A 6,780-nucleotide genomic window follows, 5' to 3' on the forward strand; every position below is an offset into this window, starting at 1 on the left:
CACCACTCCCCATAGTATGTTCTTCCTGGAGAGACTCAGATCATTGGTCTGTCTCATTTGAAGTTTCTAACACCCAACCCCAGTCATACTGTAGTTTGTTTTCTTTACCTTGTGTTTTGCTTGCATTCTGTTTAACAGCATATTAAAACTTCAAAGAGACCACAGCTCTCTCTGTTCTGAGTCAGGCAGAAATAAGAACTGATTAATTAAGGACTCATTCATAAGACAGAAAAGGTCACTTAAGGTTAATCACTTGTTAACAGAGGGGGTGGAGCTAGGAACTAAAATTTCTATTTAAGGAGTAAACTAAAACATTTCAGAGCTTTACCAGAAAGGCTCATCCAGACTCTGCTACACTTTGCTGTGAAGGAAAGGTTAGTTTGCTGTTATTTTTTGTATTTATGTGTTGTCTTTCTATATTTTGAATACTGTAGTTTGTTTCTTTACCTTGTGTTTTTGCTTGCATTCTGTTTAACAGCATATTAAAACTTCAAAAGAGACCACAGCTCTCTCTGTTCTGAGTCAGGCAGAAATAAGAACTGATTAATTAAGGACTCATTCATAAGACAGAAAAGGTCACTTAAGGTTAATCACTTGTTAACAGAGGGGGTGGAGCTAGGAACTAAAATTTCTATTTAAGGAGTAAACTAAAACATTTCAGAGCTTTACCAGAAAGGCTCATCCAGACTCTGCTACACTTTGCTGTGAAGGAAAGGTTAGTTTGCTGTTATTTTTTGTATTTATGTGTTGTCTTTCTATATTTTGAATACTGTAGTTTGTTTTCTTTACCTTGTGTTTTGCTTGCATTCTGTTTAACAGCATATTAAAACTTCAAAAGAGACCACAGCTCTCTCTGTTCTGAGTCAGGCAGAATTTTTTCCCTCCCTCCCACCCATTTAAGTTGTCTTGTTAAATACCACTGTCTTTCTAGTTGCACGCCTCTTATGTTAATCTGACCATATATCTCATTTCTCTCTTCTTTCACTGGCTTATGTGAGTAATCACAAAACCATCACTTTTGAAATCCCACCCTTCAATTATTTAAATTTATTGGCCATCCTACAGTATTTCATAGTACCAAAATACAAAAGTAACCACCCCTTTCAGTCCATCTTGCTGTTTTAAAAATAGTAACTCTCCACTAAACCTTAACTTTTAAACAGGTAAAACTCAAGTTACCTACTTTCATATCTAACTTCTCTAGTGCACACTGCAGAGTGCATTCTTTTCAATCTTACCTTTGAGCATCCCTGTTACTAGCACTTTCTCTAATACCTAAAAGATCATCTCTACTTGACTCCAAATAGACTTTTATCTATCTGTTAAACCTAGCACTTGTTCCTACAGTACTTATTACCTTGATACAGACCTCTTAAAGATAGCACCCCAAAGACAAACCCCCATTTCGGTCACTCACGTCCCCGGAATCTCTTTTAAAGTTTTTTGTCTAGTCCTTCTAGCATGTCGAGGATCAGTTGCTAGTGACCTCTCCTGCTCAGCTGGTGAACCTGGGAATATTGAGACAATGTTACAATTGCCTCATGTACACAGACAACCCTCTCCTCCTCCCACAAAACACAAATACATGCGAGAGATGCAACTATCTGGCCAAACTGGAGGCTGAGCTCTCTCAACATAGGACTGGCAAGACCAGTCAGGAGGAGAAGGTTACCACACACACTATAGACCCAGTCTCACATAGTACCATCACAACCTCAAATCATACACATAAACACACAAAGACATACTCATGGCTCTGATCAAAAATCTACCAAAACAGCAGAGGCCACCAAAGCAGACACCCAAACAACCACCACCTCAGAACACAACACCTGCAACACATAGACCTCACAGTCAGAGTGTCAAACAGTCACAGCCCTTAAGGCCAAACACAATGCCAGACACACTAGTCATTGGTGACTCCATAGTCAGACACACTGGCGTCCCGCTCACCAGACTGAGTAAGGAGAAGGTCACAGTAAGCTGCCTGTCGGGCGCTAGAATCCGCCACATAACGCAAGCACTCAGGTCTCTCAACAGCAGGTACAAATATGACTCAGTTATTGTCCACGCTGGTGTAAACGACCTGAGGCGTACCTCCTGACTACATGAAAAGAGACATTGAGGAGCTCTCTGATTATGTAGCCCAGGCAGGTATGACCCTGACCTTGAGCAGTATCCTACCTTCACCAAGAATGATGCCACAATACAGAGATAAGATGATCAGCTTTAACAATTGGCTTAAACTCTGGTGTCATTCAAAGGGGATCAATGTCTGTCTGCCTGGGATGACATGCTGGACAAGCCACGCTGCCAAGGGACGGCTTGCACCTGTCACCCTGGGATTCCGGATATTGGCAAAGGCTCTTGCCACCCCATAGTGCCTTTTTAGGCAAGGCTCAAATTCTAAACCTACCACCCTAGAACACAAAAAAGGAAAAAACTAAGGGTAATGCTGCTCAATGCCAGAAGTCTAAATCTCAAAATGCAGCACTCGAGGACCTTCTCAGTATGGAAAACATCGATGTCTGTGCAGTGACAGAAACCTGGTTCAAGGCTCCTGAGAGCACCCCAGCACTATCAGGTTTTACCTCTTATCATGCGTTCCGGCCCCAAAATCCGGACAATACCAAGAAAGGAGGGGGTATCCATATTCATCAAAGACACCCACACCTCAAGACTGGTGGCAACGCACGATGCATCGGAGACCATCCAGGTGCAATTAACCATAGGCAAGACTGCTCTGCAAATTGTAGCATGTTACAGGCCACCCTCACAAACTCAGGAACCTCACATGGCCTTCCTGAAAACACTAGAGGGATAAATGTATCACCAAACACCATCATACTAGGTGACTTCAATTACCCTAATATAGACTGGGAACACTACTCAAGCCCAAACACCCTAGCCCAAAAGTTCCTGGAATTCATAAACTCAAATGCCATGGAACAACTAGTCACCATCCCCACAAGAGGAGAAAACATACTTGATCTCATCATCACGAACATGGGAGCACAATGTTCAACACCGGAAGTATACCCCTCACTGGTGAGATCAGATCACAAACTAATCTCGCTGGAGGTCCTCATCCCACCCCACCTGAAATAAAAAGACCACAGTAAAGAACTTCTCGAGAAAGCCGACTTCACACTTCTAAAGACTAGTGTGGTCTCCTTTAAGGCCCCGAGCACGGAAAACAGTACTCAAGCCGCTGAATCACTTACAAATGCCTTCTACCAGCACCTGCAGGACTGCATGGATAAGGCAATCCCAAGCAAAACAAAGACTCTTTGTACCAAAGGCAAGCATCCACTCTGGTGGACCCCAGCCATAAACAAACTCTACAACAAAGGAGGAAGCTACTACAAGATAGAGCAAAATCCTTAAAAGGTAAGACACCCTTGATCACTATAAGTAAAAACTAAGAGCTCTCATAAAATCATCCAAAGCAAATTTTGAGAGAAAAATAGCTAAAGACTCAAAAGACAATCATAAGGCCTTCTTTAGCTATGTTAGAAACCTGGGAGGAAACTCCCAGATATGCTCAGAACTAGTTCATAATGATGTGAAGATTACTGATCCTACAGACATTGCCAACATACTGGCTGACAGGTTCAGTGCAAACTTCTCCCCCCCCCCCCCCCCCCAAGGAGAGATATCTATACCAAGCGATTGCAGCCCCCCAAACATCTCCAACGCCCAAGTGAGAACTGCTCTCTCCAAAGCAAAAAACACAGCATCCATGGGACCTGATGGTGTCCCCGGCTGTGTGCTCCACGAACTCAACGAGGAATTAAACCCACAGCTAGGACAGCTGTTTAATCATAGTCTTACCTCTGGATATGTACCCAGGGAGTGGCGCACTGCAACTGTGGTCCCACTTCACAAAGGCGGTGCCTCCACCGACCCTGGAAATTACCGTCCCATTAGCTTGACAAGCCTTATCTGCAAAGCCATGGAGAGGATCATAATGGACCTCATAAATAAAGACATAGGGAATTTGCAGACTTTGGATCCATCCCAGTTTGGCTTTGTCAAAGGCAGATCATGCCTTCTAAACTTGGTTGACTTTTTCGAAACAGTCACCAAAGCCATTGATGAAGGAAAGGCAGTCCATACAGCCTACCTCGATCTGGCTAAGGCCTTTGATACAATACCCCACTCGGGTATCATTGAAAAACTCATCAGCTTAAATGTTAACCCATACATCACAAGATGGGTTGCAAACTGGCTGAGTGACAGAACCCACAGGGTCAGAGTTGCTGGCGCCATGTCAGACTCAAAGCCTGTCACAAGTGGTGTACCACAGGGCTCAGTCCTGGGCCCACTCTTGTTTGGCATCTACTTTTCCGATGTACAAGCAAACACAGGAGGGTTATGGCTGACAAAGTTTGCAGATGACTGCAAACTGGGCGCCATAGTAGAAAACACATCTGACACAGATATCCTTCAGAAGGGTCTCACAGAAGCGCATAACTGGTGCCAGAGCCATGGCCTAAAGTTAAATGCCAAAAAATGCATAGTCATACCCTTCGGGAAAAACAAGGTTACCCCTAGCTACCAAATAGGTGGCAATCCACTGAGTACAGAAGAAGTTATCAGGGACCTGGGGACCCAGGTTGATAGTAGTCTGTCATTCGACACCCATGTAGCTAAAGTAGTTAGGAAGACCTTCTACATTGCCCACCTTATCATGAAGGGATTCTCATCTAGATCAAGGGAGGTCATAGTCTCCCTATACTCATCACTCATCAGACCAATGATTGAATACAATGCCCCATTCGGAATGTATCTGACCCGACACTTGCAGCAGCTGGAGAGGCCACAAAGTTCCTCACCAAAAGGATAAAGGGTCTCAAACATCTGTCCTATGCTGCCCGACTGAAGAACTCCAGCTCTATTCAGTAAACCGCTTGCTCAGAGGTGACCTTTGCCTAACATACAAGGCCATGTCAAACCCAGATTTGATGAATATGCTTCACCTCAAAAATCTAGATCCGTCAGAGCCACAAGGCGGGAGACTTAAACCTCGACACGGCTATTAATAGGACGTGCTGGAGGGATAGATTCATCACCCAAAGACTCCCTATGCTGTGGAATAAAATCCCGGTATATGTGAGGCAGAGCACCTCGCTGGCCTTGTTCAAGAGAAATCTTGACCAATGGATGGGAGATTGCAGATATACCCCAGGGATTACCTCAGTGTCACTGCTCAACAGAGGCACAGCAAAATAATGGGTATAGTTCCCCATACTAAAGGGGTGGCTTAAGCCACAAAACTATGGGCTAGGCTTGTAAATGCCCTCGGGCAGATAGCCTAGTATGAACCTATGAACCTATGAACCTATGTATTAATTCTACTATATAATAATTGAATTATATCCCTTATATAATACAGCACCACTTGTTAGAGTGTGTTTTAAATTTATAGTTCTGAACATTTTTCCTTTAAGCAATGAAACATATGAACCAATAATGACAAACTGCCCAAATGAGAACATTTCAACCATAAAAGACCACTCAAACTTCTTTCATTACAATCTACCAGTATCAGTCAATATGTACAGTCTCTGCAGAAGTAAAAGTCATCTGAATAATTCCACATTAAAGAGATCTGAAACTAATGAAGAAGTTGTTGCTAGAAAACAGCTATAGTTCAGTGTTTCATCTACACATTCAGTGCCTGCTGCTCTTGAAGAATAAATTGCCTACATTGCAATAAAAAATGGTAAGCTGGTAATTGCAATAGGGAATGGGTGACAAGCTGAATAGCAGGATCATAGTTACTAGGCGTCTCATCCAAAGGAGGACATACTCAGGAATGCAGCACCCCATACCCTTAAAATACAAATCTACATTCTGTGGGAGTCAAAACTTCAGCCCTCTGCATCAAGATGCAAGCATGCTACCTACTGTGTTACTAACACTGCCTTACAATTCTATACCACAATAGTGATTCCATTTGCTAAACACACACACAGACACACACACACACACACACACACACACACACACACACACACACACACACACACACACACACACACACACACACACCTCAACCTCTTAGTGCAAGAAATCTGGATAAAGTCTAAAATAAATAGGGACAGTGCATAAATATTCCTCTCATGAACATAGAAAATTGATAGAATAACAGGATTTGTGTTAGTATGCATTTTTCTAAAGTATATGACATCTAAAACTCAAATATCTGTCATTATTTAGCAACCTCTATCCATTTTAAGAGGAATATGGGACAAAACTCTAGACATTCTTCAAAAACCTGGACAGCTGAGGGGTATGCTACCTCCCTCTTATACAGACACACACACACACACACACACACACACACACACACACACACACACACACACACACACACACACACACACACACACACTCTCACACACACACACACACACACACACACACACACACACACACACATGGACACACACAATATCTTTCACAAGAAATCTGTTGGGGACAAAGGCCCAAAACTAGGGACACATTTAGAAAGTTGCTAGAATAACAGGATTTGTGTTAGAATGCATTTTCTGAAGGATATGAAGTCTGAAACTCAAATGCATGTCATTATTTGCTAACTTTAACACTTAGCTCATCCCAGTGATTTGTCAAAAAAATAAAAAGAGTTTTTATGAGGAACAGATCAAAAATATAAGGCAAAATTCTGGACATTCTATGAAAATATGTCCAGTTGACAGGTATGACACACACATACATCCCCCTACCTCCTTAGAAAGTGGATAGAACGACAAG

Source organism: Protopterus annectens, chromosome 2.part1, assembly GCF_019279795.1.
Source record: "Protopterus annectens isolate FY-2018-M chromosome 2.part1, PAN1.0, whole genome shotgun sequence".
Classification (NCBI taxonomy): domain Eukaryota; kingdom Metazoa; phylum Chordata; order Ceratodontiformes; family Protopteridae; genus Protopterus; species Protopterus annectens.